This window comes from Nicotiana sylvestris, chromosome 2 (genome assembly GCF_000393655.2).
Source record: "Nicotiana sylvestris chromosome 2, ASM39365v2, whole genome shotgun sequence".
In the NCBI taxonomy this organism is placed as follows: domain Eukaryota; kingdom Viridiplantae; phylum Streptophyta; class Magnoliopsida; order Solanales; family Solanaceae; genus Nicotiana; species Nicotiana sylvestris.
The window spans coordinates 90543105-90563247 of NC_091058.1; positions in this window are offsets into that span (position 1 = coordinate 90543105).

A 20143-nucleotide genomic window follows, 5' to 3' on the forward strand; every position below is an offset into this window, starting at 1 on the left:
CTTTTTCCTCCACCTCGAACTTATGAATTGTACCCCTAACATCACATCCAGTTTGCGGCTATGCTCCAGTGGTGGGGCAACAATGATAACTAGGCCAAGTAATAAATTTTTCACTTTGCACTTCTCAGCCTTTAGATGAGGAATGTAATTTTTGCTTTTTGGCACAACAAATTCAAGAATATAGGCGCTCTTATCCTCACGCTTTTACCCCTCATTGGCTCAGATGGCTTGATTACTATCTCACTATCTAAACACAATGTAGAAAAATGACTGGAATGAGGTCTAATGCGCCCTAACTCATGAATTGTAATACTATTTACATCCCCATATATACACATACTCAAGTCTCCCAAAGTAATGTTATCTATTCCCTCATATGACTCTAGAGCATTCTTCTCAACATTGTCATCCTCAAGAAAAACATGGTCTAATAATTGGTATTCTCGTTTTAGCTCCTCAATTTGGTCTAGAAGAATTTTTTCAGCTTCACACAACTCATCATTAAATTGTCGGGAATTATATGCATCAACCTTTGCACTCAAATCTGCATCTAAATTATGTACAACCAAACCAAAATTTTCATTTTTATGTGCAAGTTCATCTCTCTCCTTAGACCAATCATTCACCAACATTGTCAGAAGATAACGTCGTTCCTCATATTCCCTTAATCGTGAATATTCTTCTCAATACCAACCTTTACTCCCATATTCAAATTCAGACCTCCTAGAGTTCAGGTTATGACAAGCCCAAAAATACGAGCCATAAAAGTCTTCCGTCAACGAAGCGTCTTCATCAATAACCTTACCTCCACATATTTCATCCCCAGATGTCATGTTGAGAGAACTATGAACACACTAAGAGAAGAATCAAATTGTTAGAAAAATAAAAATATATAAAAACAAAGTGGATAAAATTAGAAGTCTATTTAGAAAAATAGTTAATTTCTAAGTCCCCGGCAACGGCGGCAAAAACTTGTTGCAGCCAAACCCACATGCAAGTATACGTGGTCGTCAAGTAATAAAGTGACTAAAAGTCGGATGTCGAACCCACGAGGACTTGTGATTAACTATTAACTAAATTAGACTATCCTAATTATCTAAACAATAATTAAACATAGAAATATTCGATTCTAAACTAATGAAATAAAGAAATATAAATAATGAACTTTGAACAGAGAAAGAACAGATTTTTATGATATCAATGTAATGAAAACGATCTAGGGCTATGGGTTATCTAACATTCCTATTGTATTCTTCAATTGAATAGACTAACTAATTTATCTAGTTTATTGGTTGACAGGGTTAATATTGCTCATAAGAATCTATCGAGTTCTTACTCGCCTATTCAAGCTAACCTAACGCCTATATGTCTATGGAGTTATAATCAACAAGAACGCATTTATAATTCCTGTAAATAAACCAAGCAAGAGAATAGGTATATGTCTATCCTAACCGCGAATCCCTGATGCCCAGGTTCAAGAACTTGCTCTACTCAATCCTATATGCAATCTAGAATTCCCACTTTCGAGTTCAACTCTAGATTCGTAGATAGTATTCAATTGGATCAAGCAATCAAATAATTAAGTGCAGGATTGAATAAATAAATCAATGTGGTAAACTACAAAATCAAAATCAATATCCGAATAATAATAGTCATGAAAGAACCACAACCCTAGAACGTGAAATTTAGCTCCACATAGACATGGTAGCCAAACAACAAATCGTACAAAGAAACATAAAAATTACTATGTTTGGTGGAAGAAAAGATGAAACCCGATGAATTCCGACATCCACGACGGCTCTGTGCTTGTGTTTTCCTCTCAAAAAACATTCCCCGCCTCTAAAATAGGCTTAGGACCCCTTTTATACGAGTTGGGTCATGTAGGACTGAAATAACATTGCCTCGGATGAAATAGGAAATTTCCCGCCCCTCGGTGTCCAGGCCAGCGCCAAGTGCTGGTCCTGGCGCTGAAAGCAGAATGCTTTTTGCGTTCAATTCCTTTATTGGTTTAAATTGTATTGTCCTTTGTTCTTGTCTCCAACTTGGGGAGACAAAACCAAGGAGTGTCCCCTCTTTGTCTTATATATATTTTTAATTTTTTTCCTCTTCTTTCGCGTTTTATTTAATTTTGCTCCAAATCTCTTCATTTTCACACCGCTTTATTCCTACACAATTCAAATATAATATTAAGCACAAAGTAATATAATAAATACTCAAAAGACGATTAAAAGTACTAGAATGTAAGGCAACAATGGTTAAATATATGCATTTTTTAGCCGAACATTAATGGCCGCAGTTTGCCATAAGCAGTTGTATAAACAAAGAATGGCCCGTGCCTACAACAAGAAAGTGCGGCCTAGGAACTTTGAAGTGGGACAACTCGTTTTGAGACGTATTCTCCCTCATCACATGGAAACAAAAGGAAAGTTTTCTCCGAACTGGAAGGGCCCTAACATTATCATAAAATTGTTGCCGATAGGGGCATTGTATCTGGGAGACATTGAAGGAGATGATCTTGAATTAGCTGTAAATGCAAACGCGGTCAAAAAGTATTATATTTAACCCTTATGCGGTACCAATATTATCCGATTGGGATGACGAAGGCTTTGATTCTCGCTACCCCAAATACTCCAATCCTTTGCTAACCCTTTGAGTCGGTTACCTTTCTTTGATTACCCACTTTAGAACCTGAAAACGTTTGTAAAATAAAATCAATCAAAATAAAAAACAAAGTTTCCTTGAACTACGTTCGACTTGATTCCGAAAGGATACATAGGCATCCTCTCTCTAGGGTTCAGTCACACCAAAATAAAAATCCAAATTCCCCCAAAGGTGAAACTGGGGCAGATGTTATGACGGTTTGGCGATGATCCCACCTGAATGGTTCTATAGTTGTAATTCAATCCAAATTCTTTTTACCCCAAATTCTGTTCAAGTCTTTCTGATCAATCAGTGAGAATGTTCAAGAATCGAAGAATGCAGTTGCTTGGATCTGATGCAACGAGATGAGAGAAATTGAAAAATGAGAGAGTCTTGTTAGTGAAAACTTAAAAAGAGATAAGGTGACGGTAAGAAGAGAAATGAGAGAGGTCCATTGGCAAAAACCCGCAAAGGGTGTCATTTATCAAAAAGAAGGAATACCTTACAACAATTGGCACTGATATAGTCCTGGCGAGGTTATCGATTTTACATGAGTCATGATGGGTTTATGGGAGATTGGATAGCTGTACAAATCGGGTATCCAGTCCAAGAAGCATGTCATGTCTATTGAAGTCTGCATGCACTCCAGATAAGTCCTTCTTTCCTCCCCCAAAAGGGACACTTCTCTTTAAATTCATTATCCTGTCTTTTCTTTACTCTTCTTTGAATCCCTTTCGGTTTAATCTTCCTCCGAAACTAATACAAAGAAAATATGGCAAGATTGGTTTTACAAGTCTCTTCTTAGAAAAAGCCAAGTTCAAGAAAAGGCACCCAGCTTCAGCAGGTGCATCAAGTTGATCTCGACTGGTCATGATGGCCAATGATCCAGAGTCAAAATTATTGAAAAGGAAAGAAATCCAATGTCAAGCTCCCATAAAGGCAAAATAAGAAAGGCCAAAGCCCATACGGGTTAACTATGATGTGAAATTTTGGAAAAGTCAAGATACCTGGTTTTAGAAGAGAGATCGGTCTCGAGAAAGCCACCGAGCAGTAAAGGATTTCATCCAAAGAGTTGGGCCGAGATCAAAACACTCAAGGCTACAAAACCAACCACTATTTTAAACTAACAAATTGTTCTTTGATTTGAAAACAGTTGCAGTCCAAGACAACCTTGCAAGAAGCAGGTGTGATAAAAACAAGTTACAAAGAAACCAAAACGTTTCTGCAGCAAAAGTGGGCACGAAAAAGGGAAGTCCTTTTAAAAACTCTTCATTCATTTCCCCTAAATAAAATAAAAAATGAAGAGAGGAAGAAGAAAGAAAAGAAGAAGAAAGATTCAAAATCATGGTAGCCTAGGGTCTCTAATCTCTAGCTATGTTTTTCCAACATAGGGTCCCATTCCCTAGTCGCTGCCAGCATAACCTGGTAGTCTTTTCCAGTATAGGGTCCCACTCCCTAGTTGATCCCTGACATAACCCGAGGACCATTTTCCGGCATAATCCGATGACGCTCTCGGCATAACCGATGGACCTCCCCGGCATAACCCGATGACTTTCCCAGCATAACCCGTGGACCTCCCCGGCATAACCCGAGGACCTTTTTCTTTCTCGGCATAACCCGAGGACCTTTTTCTTTTCCAGCATAACCCGATGACTTTCCCGGCATAACCCGAGGATCTTTGTTTTCTGGCATAACCCGATGACTTTCCTGAAATAACCCGTGGACCTCCCTGGCATAACCCGAGGACCTTTTTTTATGGCATAACCCAATGACTTTCCCGGCATGACCTGTGGACCTCCCCGGCATAACCCGAGTACCTTTTCTTTTCCGGCATAACCCGATTACTCTCCCGGCATAACCCGCGGACCTTCCCAGCATAACCCGTGGACCTCCCTGGCATAACCCGAGGACCTTTTTCTTTTCCGGCATAACCCCAGGACCGTTTCTTTTCCGACATAACTGACTTTCCCGGAATAACCCGTGAACCTCCCTGGCATAACCCGAGGACCTTTTCCTTTTCCAGCATAACTCGATGACTTCCTGGCATGACCCGTGAACCTCCCTAGCTTAACCCGAGGACCTTTTCTTTCCCGGCATAACTCGTGCACCTCCTCGCCATAACCCTAGGGCCATTTTCTTTTTTGGCATAACCCGAGTACCTTTCCGGCATAACCCGATCATTTTCCAGCATAACCTGGTAATCTTCCCAACTTGGGGCATCCGATCCCCATTTGATTGCATTTTAGATATGGACTTTCCACTTCTTAATATCCTTTTCCCAAGGATACACAATCCTGATCTTATTGCTTTCAATAAAAAGATAGTTTAGATTTGGTTACAATAACTCACAAAATTTGCCTAGTGAAAACTAGGGCAGAAATTTCCTTCGTTTGTTTGCTTTGGTGCCTGAATAGGTTGTCATCGTGAGGCACAAGGTTTGGAATGACCAAAAGAAGAAGTCTCAACCCAAATAAAAGAAAAGAAGAAACAAGAAAAGAAGTAAACTCTAAGTGTAGAAGCGAAGAAAATATGTGGATTGCTCAAGATATGATTGAAGTCACAAGGTTCTCATGTCCCGTCTTGATCCAAGAAGCTAAAGGAGAATGAACCAGCGGTTGCAGCTAACGAGCATCAAGATTCAGATCAGAGTCTGCAGGAAGAACCATCCAAGACTCAAGATCAAGCTTTAGAAGATTTATAGATAGGAATATTGTAACTCATAGTTGATAGGGTTAGATAGTTTAGATTTTTATCTTTTATTTCAGTGTAATAAGGAGCTCAGCCGGCAGAAACAGCAGCAACAGTAGTGAAATCATAGTTTTCTGGTATTCCCAGCTACCAAAGCTTCCAAAACTACACTAACCTGATTCCTTTATAGCCAAGGATATGTAGGCAAACTCCGAAACAAGGTTCGGTCAGATTTTTTTCAAAAGATGCTTCTCATGGAGTTTCAAACGGGCAAAAATCGCTCGTAATTGCTAATTTTATCTTTGCCCGATAACCCTTCGTGTTTCAGAGCAAAGAGGGGAAGCTGAGAGCAGGTAATTTTTTCCCTATACAAAATACTCCTATAAAATCCCAAAAAATAGGTTTTTTCTTAATTATTTGCCATTTTTAGGAATTTTTGTAGAATTCTATTAATTGTTTGCATTTCTGTGCACGTATAATTTCATTAAAATCATGAAAAATTGGCATGCATTGCACTTATGTTTAATTTTACATTTTAGGATTAATCAATTAATTATTTGCTTTATTAAAACTAAAAATCACAAAAATAGCCAATTTTTTACATTTTTCTCCTTTTATTTTTAGATTATTGATTTTTTTACTTTTAATTTAGGATTAAGTTATTTTTATAATTTTTATAATTAGGCAATTAGTTTAACTTCACATTTTTAGATTAATTTAAGTTTTTAATTTTAGAATTTTTAATTAAAGAAAAAAGAGGTAAGAAAAGAAAAGAAAAAGGAATAAAAAGAGGGGTCTTTCAATTGGGTTTATTTTATACCCATTTCAGTCCAAAATCCCAACCCAAAAACTACCCAAATCCGCCCATAAACCCAGGCCCAAATAATAGTCCACCCAGTCCAGCCCCTTATTTAACCCATACGACTCTATTTTGTAATAACTGGATCACAACCATTGGATCTTGGCAATCCAACGGCTCGGAAATGATAAGGTTTGTAACATACAACTGCCCGAAGCTATCACCCCCCACTTCGGAACCCCTATTTTACTCTCATATCTCTAAACAAATAAAACCCTAGCTACCTAGGATTCCCTTGCCAGCTCCGCCGCTGACCACCCGCCTGAAATCCCCTACGGCGGAGCCGGTACTCCAAACACCACCATTTTTACACCACAAAACCCTAATCCCCTCCTCATTATGAATCCCCAACTTGCTCTCCTCAAATCCCTATCGATTTGTTCGAATTTTAGATAGAAATCATGCCTAAAAAACCCTACCTATTCCAAACCGGCCCAAATTCACACCCTATAATCCCTGCATCCCTTCGAACCCTAAACCACCATTAGCCTCTCTCGAATAATCTCCAGCCGTGTCGAATTTGAATCAAAAATTCAAAGGAAAACCCTAATCTCTTTTCTCGGTTAATATTCAGAACTTGTGAACCCAAACATCCATTAGCTGGTTGTTCTTGTTAAGAACAACCAGTTAATAGCTTTATAAGTTCATTGGCCGTCTCATGAAAGAAGTTTCATTAACTGGCCCGGTCCAAAATAGCTTTAGGTACTCCTTTCTCATTTTTATTTTTGTTTTTGTTTGTTCTCTTTCTTTCTTTTCTTCTTTTTATGCTAGCTTCCATTTTCTTCCCCTTGTTTTTAGCATATATAGATAAGTGACAGTGTTTCCCTGATTGGTACTGCCATCTTGTACTTAAAAGCATACTGAATCTCACAATTAGCTAAGTTTGGCCTCAATTGCATGGTTTTAGCTTAATTAGGGCTCGTTTGATGCTTACTCTATTTTTTTCTCTATGATTTCGTTTTATAGTGAGTTTTATTTTGAGTAAATTAACAAGATGTTTAGGTTGTTTGTTGCTTTAATTGCTTAAGTTTAAAAACTGATATAGGTTGGATTCTAGGTTTTCTTTGCATCTTTAATTTGTGGTGATTACTGTTAAATGTATTAGTTGTTAGACTTAATTCTTGTTTAGGTTTAATTAGTTAAGCATTTTTGTTTATTGGTTAATTTAGTTTTAGGTTCATGATTGCAGTCACTTGATTCTCTTAGGCCTTTTTGATTTGAATTTATGATCTTTTCTAGGTTTGTCTTTGTTTGCCCTGATTTGAAAATCAATAGGAACTTTAGGGGCTTAACTGAACCAAAAAGTTTAGGTAAAGATGAAATAAGCAGAATTTAGAAGGGCAAATTGGGGTTTTACATTGAGGGAATATCATAATGTTCTAAGAATATCACAGTTGTCCTTATTCTTAGCATAAAATGCTGGAATTGGATAAGAAAAAAGACGGACAACTGTATAGAAATGCTGTACTATTCTACAGTATAAGGAATTAGGTCAAAATATTCCTTTCTTGGGATGCTTTTTGTGCACTCTATAAAAGGGAAACTATCTCTCACTCTCACACACACTTTTTAGCATCATTTTACTGCAAAAACTCTCTCTTCCTTTCTGAAAAACCAAACTTCAGAAATTTTAGCAAAAACTTCAAAAAAAATAAAAATTCTTGCTTTTGGTTTTCACAAACTAGAAATAATGGTTTGAATTAAGAGGATCTTTCTTGAGTGTCTTGGTTGGGATTTCTGGGTTCAAGCTGTGAGTTTTTACTGTTTCTTTAGCTGAGATTTTTGCCGGTTGAAACTCTAGGTTTTTCTTGCTGATTTCTGGTTGAAAACTTCCAAGTAGCTTTTGTTTAATTGCTGTTGGTCTACGCTCTGAAATCAGCCTTGGTTTTTTGACCTTTATTTGGTCATTCCTTTGCTGTATTTTTCAGTTTCCAGGTATGTAACAATGTTCATCTTAAATGGAATTAATTTTGAACTCAAAAATCTGTGTTTGGAACTTATTTTGGTTGACTGAATATTTGATGTTAGTTTTTGGGAATCATGACTGGGTTGAATTTAGAGTTGATTTAACCATGTGTTAATGTTAGTTTAACTGGTTGTTGAATTTAATCATGAAATCTGTAATGTTGTTCTACACACGTGCTAAAACTTAACAAGGTTGATTGCTGAATCAAAGTATATACCTATGAAAACTATGTTCAAAATGCCTCTTTTATAGTAGCACAAAAGGAAAAATGAATCTGACCCATTAGATAATCAGATTCATTCCTTAACAGTGCATAATAGTCATGACTCCTTTAGTATATGTCTAAGTTATTTTCCTTTCTCCTATTTTCTTATTTTTTAAGATGAGAACTATGAAGTAAATCATGCTTTGGAAATCTTTGCTTGTCTATAGGGCTAACCTTAAAACATGGTTAAAATTATGGACAACATTATTTTCCTTTACTTTTTTTTTGTATTAGGATTAACTTGGTAACATTGTAGGTTCCAACATTTGAAGATACTTTGTGAATTTGACCATTTCATATGGTCAGACCCATGAGGATCTTGGTTTGTTTAAAGCTGGAGCAGTAGCAGTTTAGGAAACTTCCTCTTTATATTTTGTTATAATTTAGTTTGAGGCATTGTTGCAACGTTTGGCTACTGAATTTTGTTCAATTGTTTGATTCCAGTAATTTCAAAGGACTATTCATCTATGTTCAAGAAAAATGGTTTAAAAGATTAAGACTCAAATCTGATTTTGTTCCTGTTAAATGCACGATAATAAGTTAAGGCCCACCATGTTAGGCATTTCATTTAGGATTTGTGCAAAGGTTGGTATATATAAACTGGTGTGATTTAAGCTTCAACAGGATTTAAAGCTGGGTCTTTTAAATGAATGGGCCCGGCGATGGCCCAAATCAGGCTGCCAAGCCAAAAACATGCTTCTTTTGTTTCTATCCTTCTTCGTCTTACGTTTGGGCTCTATTTCGAGCCCAGTTGGCATCCGCGTTATTTTTTTAGTAACGCTTTAAATAATATACCGGGCCTATTGCTTGCCCAGTTCCTTTCAAATAAATAAAGACCTGCTTTATATTTCCCTACCTATGAATAATAGCTTGACATGAAGTCCAAAATAGTTGTAAATAAGAACTTCCTTTTATTACCTTAATTAAAAAAGCCTTCTAAAAATTGAGGTGTGCCATCTTTCATTAAATAAACTATGACCCTCTTATTAGTATTACTTAGATATTTAATAATCCTAAATAGTCGTAGTTTTGCTTTAGGCTCGATTTAGACTAGTATTGTGATTATGTATACATTCATGTAACATAGTTGCAAATTTAATTCTAAAAAGTAACTCGAGGGATGCATTCGCGCAACTTCAACCAAACTTTTCTTAATAAAATAAACAAAGCGTCACTAATTGTGGACACGTTCGTATGACATGATTTTTTGACGCGCCAAAAGAAAAGAGTATACGTACGCATAACTCAATTCTTTAATTACGAATAAATCAAGTGATTAAAAGAGGTTAATAGATAAATGTGCATAGGTCCTAAAAATTAGTTAAACAATTTAAGCCAAGTATAAATTTCCAAGCGACCATGCTAGAACCACGGAACCCGGAAATGCCTAGCACCTTCTCCCGGGTTAACAGAATTCCTTATCTAGAATTTCTGGTTCGCAGACTTTTAAATAAAGTCGAAAATTTCCCCGATTTGGGATTTAAAAATAAACCAGTGACTTGGGACAACATAAATATTCCAAGTGGCGACTCTGAATAAAATAAATAATTCCATTTCGAATAATGTCACTTTAATTGGAAAAATTCCCATATACCCTCGGGGTGTAAAAAAAGGATGTGTGACAACTTATATTGATGACATGTTAGTTAAGTCCCTACGAACAGACGACCATTTGAAACATTTGCAGAAAACCTTCGACATATTGAAGAAATAAAATATGAAAATGAACCTAAAAAGTTGCGCATTCGGGGTTGGATCAGGAAAGTTCCCTGGATTCATGGTATCCAATCGAGGGATTGAGATTATGTTTAACCTTAAATTTGCATAACAATTAAACTTATATTGTGGTTTTAAGGATATGTGATTTCGTCCAATACCAATTGATAAGCAAGAAAATAAACGAATAAATTAGAGAATAAAATAGATCAAACCAGTATGCGCCAGGTCTCGACCTCGACTTGGGATAGTCTCGAGGTGGGATAGTATGAATAGTAAATGATAAATCAACTCTGATGAACAGTAAGTGAAATAACAATAAAGTAATGAGTGTATAAATTCTTATTAGTGAACAATGATGCCCCATTTACAAATGAATGGGATCCCTCTTTATATAGTAGAGGAGTCCTAAATAAGGTACACCTCTAATTATAGTAGGAAATTATATTAACATCTGATTAACCAACATAGATTGATCTATTCCGAGATACATGCCACGATCCTCGACCATTCGCAGATATCTTGCCTTTTCCGTTATCAAGCTATACCGATGTCCCTCGAAGTCTGAATCTTTCTGGCCGTAGTGTTGTCGACCTCGGTTCAGACTTGGCATCCTAGCTTCTTGATGTGACACTCCTATCTCGACTAAAGAATGAAATCGGGTAGTCTCGATTTCTACCGTATACAGATAGTCTCCTCGTTTCTTAGAGTAAAATGACAGGAAATGACTTGATAAGCAATTGAGGTGATCGAAACATCTCATTGGTACAGTTCCCCAAACCATTAATGCTTGCTAGTGGACGGTTGGCCACTAGCATCACCGAAATGTCGCTGTAACTCTATAAATACATGCTCATTGGTTGAATCAAAATTTTACTTTTAACTCCACCAAGTTTTCTAAGCCTTTTACTCTCTCCATCTATTCTCTGTCACCACCCGTTGATTCAAATTCGTTAGTACCAAAATACCAAATTCAGCCTCTTTCTATTTCCTTCTACTTGAATTAATGGCGAAAAACTCGAAGGCTATCCCACAAAAGGAGAAAGCTTCTTCCTCTTCTTCCCGGCCAGCCGGTGACAAAACGCTGGTGGAACCACTCACTTATGAGTATTTTCCTGGCCCTTGTATCTTAAAATTCGACTTCAAAGTCAAGAACCCTCTATCAGTCCCTGGACGATGTGAACACATGTCGAGATATATCTGCTCGATAATGGCGGGCCATCTCGAGGTTGTGAAGTGAGACTATAACGGGGGGTGGGGTGGGTGGCGAGATCGTGGTAGAAATCCCCGCTCCTAAAGAGAGTATTACCACCCATGTAGAGGGGTTTCTAAGTGTCTATACTTACCCCTTCACATTGGGTCCTCTTGACCCAGTTGTCGTCGACTTTTGCAAGAGGTACTAGGTCACCCTCGGCCAGGTTCATCCCTCGTTCTGGGATATAGTGATAATGCTCTACTTCTTTTCTGGCAAGGCCGAGGGGTTGGAGTTCACTCTCAGCCACCTCATGCGGTTATATTGACCTCAACCTTTTTGAGGGTTGATCAAGCTCGAACGCCGAGCAACAAAGGCCCTTTTCGCGAGTGTCTATAAGGACAAGTACCGGGGTTGGATGAGACGGTTCGTGCGGGTACGGATCTGTGACCTCACCCTAGAAGAGAAAATGTCATTCCTCGAGAAGTGGAACCCCGATCGTAAATAACGTATTACACATTAGTCTTCGTACTCCGTTTATGCTTTATGTAATGCTTTCATCTATTATACAGCGTTTGCCTAGATGCCTCACGCGGTCCCCAACCTCAAAGACTCAGTTTGGAAGCTGGCCTCAACTTCCTCCCATGTCGAGCGTTGCTGGCGTGACTTGGCAAGGGGCAGATGTGAGGCCAATAATCATGGTAAGCTTATCTTATACGCTTTTGATGCATTTTTCTAAAATTTTTCTTTTTATTTATACTTGACTACCTGTTATGCAGGTCTCGGGGATGAAGGCTGTAATGACACCGGCCCCGCTTAGGGAAGGGTGACTCCCAAACTGGGTAAGGACAAGAAAAGTAGAAGGGCCTCACCATGTAATACCCCGAAGCGTAAGAAGAGTAAGGTTCACAAGTCAAAAAATGACTCCACTCCTCTGTCCGCTGCTGTAGCCCAAAAACTACGAGATAAAAAAGAGGAAGATGAGGGCGATGACTAGACACTGGTGGTTTGAGCAAGGAAGCCGGGCGAGGCCGCCAATCTTTCCAAGCCAGAGGCAATTGTCGGGACCCTGCCTTGTGATGAGGAGGGTTTGAAGAAAATTTTGGGCAAAACCCCCGAAATGTACGAGGTTGAGGTTATCCCTCGGCCATAAACAAGCATACAGGAGGGGGCTGGTTCTGAGACCTCGAAGGCTGAACAGGGCACCCCGAGCGATTCGCTCTGGGCTATGATAGTAGGTCACTCTCCTTCTCTACCGGACTTTTCTGAGGAGGTTATAAGGGATGCTCGGGCTCTACATTTCCCCGGCGTAGGCGGAGTCCCCTATGAAGAGGATCCCTTTCGGGATTGCTTTACTAGGGTTAATGATTCCACTAATCTCAATGATGCGTCTACCCTTTTTGAAGAGGCCCAACGCCTTTTATCTCTAGTAATTGCTAATCCCCGTTGTTGCAATTATCTTTTCCTTCTTCTCCCTTAGCTTAACTTATATCTTTCTTCTTATATAGGATTTTACCAAGTCTCGAGCCGACCTAAGACAAAGTAAGGTCGAGCTCCAGAAGACCTTAGAGGAGAGGAATGCTCTGAAGCTCCTTTACGGTTAGAAGGATGAAGAGTTCAGGGATCTTCAAGCAGACTTGGCCCAGGCTCACAAGGAAAAGGCCGAGCTGAACGAGTAGGTAAATGTCCTTTTGAGAAAATATGGCCATGACCCAAGGGTGGAGGCTAATACTGCGATATCTTAGTTGCAGCAAAGGATTGAAAGGATAGAGCTGTTCTGGGGTGGGGGGTCGATCAAGTTAAAGCTAATTGCTATTGATGGAAAGAAAACATGGACCACCTAGATGTGAAGAAAGAGGCTGCCTTGGTGCGACTGTTATTAGACGAGGTTCAACTTCGGAGTACTAAAGAGAAGAGTTCAGCCCAGGCCCAAAGGATCGAAGAGCTCGAGGCCGAGCATGCTAAGGTAAAGGCAAAGGCCGAAAAGACGAAGGCCTTAGCTGACAAGTCCATAGCTGTGTACATGGCTGATGCCGAGGCTGCCCAAGCTCAGCTAAGGAAAGTTGCTAATTGAGAGCGGTGGAGTAATGATTTTTCCAAGTGCCAATCTCGGAGGGAGACCCTTGAGGAAGTCCATGCTCGAGGTTTTGACCTCTCCAAGGATATAGCTCCGATGCCAAGTTGCTTGCCTCCATCGATGATGACAATGATGATGAAGGCAGCCAAGGCAGGTCTGATAATGGTGAAGAAGATGACCATGAGGGAGAAATTAGCCCCGGGCATAGTTATGATTTTATTTTTCCTTTTCTATTTTGTAAGACCCCCGTCGGTCCCTTGTACATATTTTTTCCCATATTTATAATAAAATTTCTCTTTTGGATGCCTTCTCAAGTTTTGTCTTCAAACATGCTTCGTGTCTTGTAAAATTTTAGCACATTTTTATACGTCAACAATATGTTCGAGGCTTTGGTTCTAAATGACTTGATTGAAGACATAATAATACTGCTTTTATAGTTGGATTCGAGTGAAACCTGAATTTGGAACAAAAGGACCCTTAGGTTTATTTTGGACAATAACGAACCTCGATCTATAGTCGAGTAGGTTCTTATTCAAATTCAAGATAACGAGACCCTTAGGTTCGAATCGAGCAAAAATGTGTTCTCGAACTTAAAGTGTGTTGGCCCTTAGGCCCTTTTGATTGGGCCGATATGGCCTCTAAAGGATGACTATTTTCCCCCTCTTTTGGCTCAAAGACGTAGTAAAATTTTCTTATGTCTTAGCATGCATTTTTTGTACCCATTGGGTTTTTTTAGCATTGATCGATACCCCTTTGTTTTTTATGCCTAGCACAAGTTTATATTTGAATAATTCGATACCTATTAAGGTTTTTCGAGGGCTGATTTTATTGAAGACCTTTGATCATTTTACCGAGGGTAGCCTTTATTAACCGATTTTGGAGAATTCGAAGGTCTATTTTTATTGCGAGGTTCAGATGTCTCTAACCCGCGTTAGTTTAAGCATAGCCTTCGGCGTGACTCTTGGTCTTATTTTCCTAGCAACACTTCGAACTTGTTCGAACTGTTAGTCCCTAAGAATGATGGCCTTGGCCTATAAATTGAGGGGCGCCTCTTTGAGGTGTTTAGTTAATTCGAATATGTTGATTTTCTACGCCAGTCCCCGAGTAGGGGGTTGACCGTTCGAGATATATTTACACTTGGCCCTTGAGCCATTTACTGTTTAAGGTATAGTTGTACTTGGCCCTTGAGCCATTTTTCACAAAAATCATAAGCATAGAGCTTGTATAGTAGAAATTTTATTTGGGGCACAAGATATTTGATAAGGAAAAATGCTTCTTTGAATAATTTGTACATGCGTACATGTTTTGCCATTGCGCTCGATTAATCTACATGGACGCGGTTCATTCGACCGTTTGGCCCATTAAAAAGTTTACCTATCGAGGCCCTTTTGACGCGAAGTATTTTCCCTTGAAAATAAATCAATAATCATCCGAGGGTGATGCCTCTTAGTATTCGAGGTTGAATGTAGAGAAGCCTCGGATACTGTTGAATTGTCCTCAGGTAGCACATATAATTGTTGCCTCATTAAAATTCTCTCCAGAAAAACCCATTTGGGTTAAAATTCGATCTAAGAGAAAAAGAGTGCAACGCGTGCTTTAAAACCTAAGGTCCTTGTGTTGAAGCGCTTCTCGACGTCTTCGATCAAACACTTGGAATAAGTAGGTATCAAATACAAATGAAAAGGGAGAAAGTCATACCTTAGCAATAATATCATTTGTGAAGTCATATATTCCAATTGTTTGGCAATTGTTCGACCTCTATTGTGCCAAGTTTGTAAGAACCATTCCCAACAATATCAAAGACTTGATAGGGTCCTTCCCAATTTGGTCCGAGTTTTCCTTCATTAGGATCTCGAGTGTTGATGGTGATTCTCCTTAAGACTAAGTCCCCGATTCTGAAGTGGCGAAGGTTGGTTCTTGTATTATAATATCTGTCGATTCTTTATTTTTACGCATCCATCAGAACGAGTGCGGCTTCTAGTTTTTCATCCAATAGTTTGAGGTTGGTATTCATAGCCTCGTGATTTGATTTTTCCATTCTATGTCGAAATCTGGCACTAGGTTCCCCATTTGACTGGAATAAGGCTTAGGATCCATATAATAAGGAGAACAGGGTTGCCCCAGTATTGGACTTCGATTTTGTTCGAGATGCCCAAAGGACCTCGGGTAGAATTTCTCTCCATTTTCCCTTGGCGTCGTTCAATGTTTTCTTTAGATTCTGAATGATAGTTTTGTTCGTTTACTCGGTCTGTCCATTTCCACTTGGGTGATATGGTGTTGATAAGATCCTTTTTATTTTATGTTCTTCGATAAACCTCGTTACCTTGCTGCCGATGAATTGATTTCCGTTGTCGCATACAAGTTCAGTAGGTATCCCGAATTGGCATATGATATGATCCCAGATGAAGTGTATAACTTCTTTTTCTCTGACTTTCTCAAAGGCCTATGCTTCCACCCATTTAGAGAAGTATTCAGTCATAAATAAAAAGAACTTACTTTACCTGGAGCCAATGGCAGAGGCCCGACGATATCCATCCCCCATTTCATGAATGGCCATGGGGATAGGACCGAATGAAGCTGTTCTCCGGGTTGATGAATCATTGGTGCATACCTTTGGCATTTATCACACTTTCGAACAAACTCCTTAGCGTCTTTTCCCATACTATCCTAGTAGTATCCTGCTCTTATGACCTTGTGAACTAGTGATATGGCACCAGAGTGGTTCCCACAAGTACCTTCATAGATTTCTCGTAGAGCATAATCGGTGCCCCTAGCCCCAAACATACTACTAATGGTCCGTTGAACGTCCTCCTATACAATAATCCATCTTCATCTAATGTGAATCGAGCAGCTTTTGTTCGTAGGTCCCTCGATTCTTTAGGGTCCGATGGGATCTTTCCGTTTGTCAAATACTTGATATATTTATTTCTCCAATCCCAAGTTAAATTTATGGAGTTTATCTCAGCGTGACCTTCTTTGATCACTGATCTCGAGAGTTGAATGACAATCCCCGAGCTGATTTCGTCCTCCTCAACTGATAACCCTAAATTTGCAAGACCATCAATTTCACTGTTCTGCTCGGGAGGTACATGCTGCAAGGTCCATTATTTGAAACGGTGCAAAGTCATATGTAGCTTTTCCAAATACCTTTGCATTCTATCCACTCCAACCTCGTAGGTTTTGTTTACTTGGTTTACCACCAGCAAAGAGTCACACTTGGCTTCAATGACTTCCGCCCCAAGCTTCTAGCAAGTTCGAGACCTGCAATCATGGCCTCGTACTCAGCCTCATTATTAGTCAAATTAGAAGTTTTGATGGATTGTCTAATAGTGCTGCCCGTGGGCAGTTTCAAAATGATGCCTAGTGTGGAACCTTTCACATTTGAAGCGCAGTCCGTAAAAAGGGTCCACACCCCCAATGATGTACCCAATTTTAACAAGAGTTCCTTCTTGACTTTGGGTACGAGGGTTGGCATGAAATCGGCCACGAAATCTATTAAAATTTGAGACATAATGGCCTTTCGGGGTTGATATTCGATATCATACCCACTGAGTTCGACGGTCCAGTTGGCCAATCGGGCCGATGGCTCGGGCTTATGCAAAACATTACGAAGCGGGTAAGTGGTTAGCACACATATTAGGTGACATTGAAAACACAGTTTTAGCTTCCTAGAGGCGCTTATTAGTGTAAATGCAAATTTCTCTAAGTGTGGATATCTGGTTTCTGCTTCTCCTAGAGTTCGACTTACATAGTAGACAGGGAATTGTGTACCTTGCTCTTCTCGAACCAGGATACCATTTACCGCGATCTGTGAGACTACCAAGTATAAGTAGAGTTTTTCATATGCCTTTGGAGTGTGAAGAAATGGTGGGCTTGAAAGATATCGCTTCAATTCTTCTAATGCATGTTGGCATTCCGGGGTCCAGGCGAAATCGTTCTTCTTTTTGAGTAGAGAGAAGAATTTATGACTCCGGTCCGATGATCTCGAGATGAATCGGCCTAAGGTAGCTATCCGCCCTGTCAGCCTTTGTACGTCTTTAATGTTGTCCACGATGGTGATGTCTTCGATAGCCTTGATTTTATCGGGGTTACTTTTGATTCCAGGATTCGACACCATGAAGCCAAGGAACTTGCCCGAACCGACCCCGAAGACGCATTTCTCGAGGTTGAGTTTCATGTTGTATTTTCTCTGTATCTTGAATGTTTCATACAAATGGGTCAAATAGTCCTCTGCACGCATGGACTTAACTAGCATGTCATCAATATATACTTCCATTGGCTTACCTATCTGTTCCTCGAATATTTTATTTACTAGGCGTTGGTAGGTAGCTCCTGCATTTTTTAGCCCAAAGAAAATTACATTATGACAATATGTTCCATACTTGGTGATAAATAAAGTCTTTTCTTGGTCTTCTAGGTTTATTTGAATTTGATTGTACCTGGAATAGGCATCGAGAAAACTAAAGATCTCGTGGCCGGCCGTGGCGTCGATCATGAGATCGATGTTAGGTAGTGGAAAAGAATCTTTGGGACATGTGATTGCGGAAAACTCAACCTTACGCAATGGTAGGAAGAGAGGGCGCTAAGACTTTTACCCGAATAGTGGTATCGGGGTCAATTTCCACAGGGAGCTTGGAAAGGAGTTGCGTATTTGTTCAGACTAGGAATGCGTGTTTGCTCCTAATTGTGCTTCTATCATTTTTTGGGTTGATTCCTAATTGTATCAACTACAAGTTTAAGCTAATTAATGCTAAAGGGAGATGTTCTAAGTTGTGATTAATATAGAAAAGGCACTAGGGTCGTGGCATCACCTAGGTGGTTAACTAACGGGTAGAGACTACTAATAATAGATTGACATATTTGGGATCAATGTTATAACTGTTGCACAATTGCACCCACTCTCACACCTCTCGGTAGAGAGAGCGATTTTGCCCAATTGACTCTCTCGAGACCAATTGGGTAGGCCAATTAGACCAAGCAACTAGGGTTCAAGTAGGGTGATTACTCTCTCGAGGTTTAACCCGTTAATTGGGACTACCATTTCTCATGGGTCCACCCCAATTCCTTGTTGGGTCAATTTTGGGGTCATAGACTCTCTTTCTCAAGAAGAGTCAAGACCCACTAAGCTAGAATCAATGTTTGCAACCAACAATCCTTAATTAAACCATAAACTTAACCCAAATAACAAACACCCAATATCAATCTATCATTAAGAAGCTACACCCATTAATTACCCACACTAGGGTTGAGCCACAACCCTAGCTAATGGGTTTAGCTAAACATAGCTAAAGAAGAAAATGAAGAAATAGAAAATGAAACAACCATAATAATTAATTGCTAATGTTAAACTACAATAATCTATGATGAAACTAAGCTAAAAATGCCCAAGATAGGCCAAAACATAAGTCTCACGAGTGCAACAGCTATCATATGTACCCAACTTCACCTAAAAATGGTAAAATGTTCTATTTATAGTGGGCTGGAAAAACTGGACAAAACTGCATCTACGGGGTTAGTGCGGACCGCACAAAGATAGCACGCGGACGCACTGGGTTGCTTGACCTTTGAATCTGGACGCATTGAAGATGGTGATGTGGACCGCACAAAGTTGGAATGCGACCGCATGAAAACTAGCGCGAACTGCACAAAGTTGTTGTGCGACCGCATGAATAATTTTGGCAGCTTCTCTGAACTTCACTGATGCGGGCCGCGTGACCATAGAGTGCGGCCGCATGGAGAGGGATGCGGGCCGCATGAAGTCGGACGCGGCCGTGTGGTTTGCTTCTGGAATATGACACTCTCTGAACTTCTTGGACGCGACTGCATAGCAAGATTGTGCGGCCGCATGAGTGAGACGCGGGCTGCATGAAGTGGGACGTGGACGCATGAGCTTGACTTGTAGTTTCACAGTCTCTAAACTCCTATGGTGCGGCCGCAACACATGATGGTGCAGTCCGCACCAAGTTCTGAATGTCCTTACTTTAATGATCTTTGACACTTGACCAGGTTTCACTCCGATTTGAGCTGATCTTTGACGAATTGTCACTTTATAGCTCAAACCTGCAATCAAGTGCAATCTGTAAGCATTTTGGGACTATTTTGTAGCAAACTAAACTCAAAGCGCAGGCAAGTATGGGTATAAAACATGTTAAAATCCTACTTATCAACTCCCCCAAACTTAAACCCTTGCTTGTCCTCAAGCAAACAAAACAAGACCCACCCCTCAAAGGCAACATCCAAGCAATTTCAGCTTATCCTAAAGTAACCTCAACAAGCATCAATTGGGACTAACAATTTTCCTCAATGCGAATGCATCATTGACACATTTAAACTTTGAAAACTTATGGATCAAGTGTGACACGAGAGCATCAAGAGTTGACACATTTCATCAAATAACTTTTCTCAATTACTTTGTCCATCGTGGAACCCAAACTCACACATCATCAACTCTCCCTAAGTGAACCTCACCTTTTAAAGTATTGACACACAAACCGAGGTTGATGGATTTTCACTCATCTCTCTCAAGGAAGATGCCACAAGTCCGGCTCTAAGTACCATATGCTTTCCCCTTATGTAAGTATCCACTAATGTAGGTTCCCTTCAACTCAAAATCATGTAGGGTTTTTGTGGAGTCATTGTGAAGGCTTTTGGGTAAGGGTAGGACATATTTTTGTTCAAGTGGGTTCAATCTTCCCTTAAGCACTTCTTTGATTCATTTTGGCACACTTTCTTGGCTCATT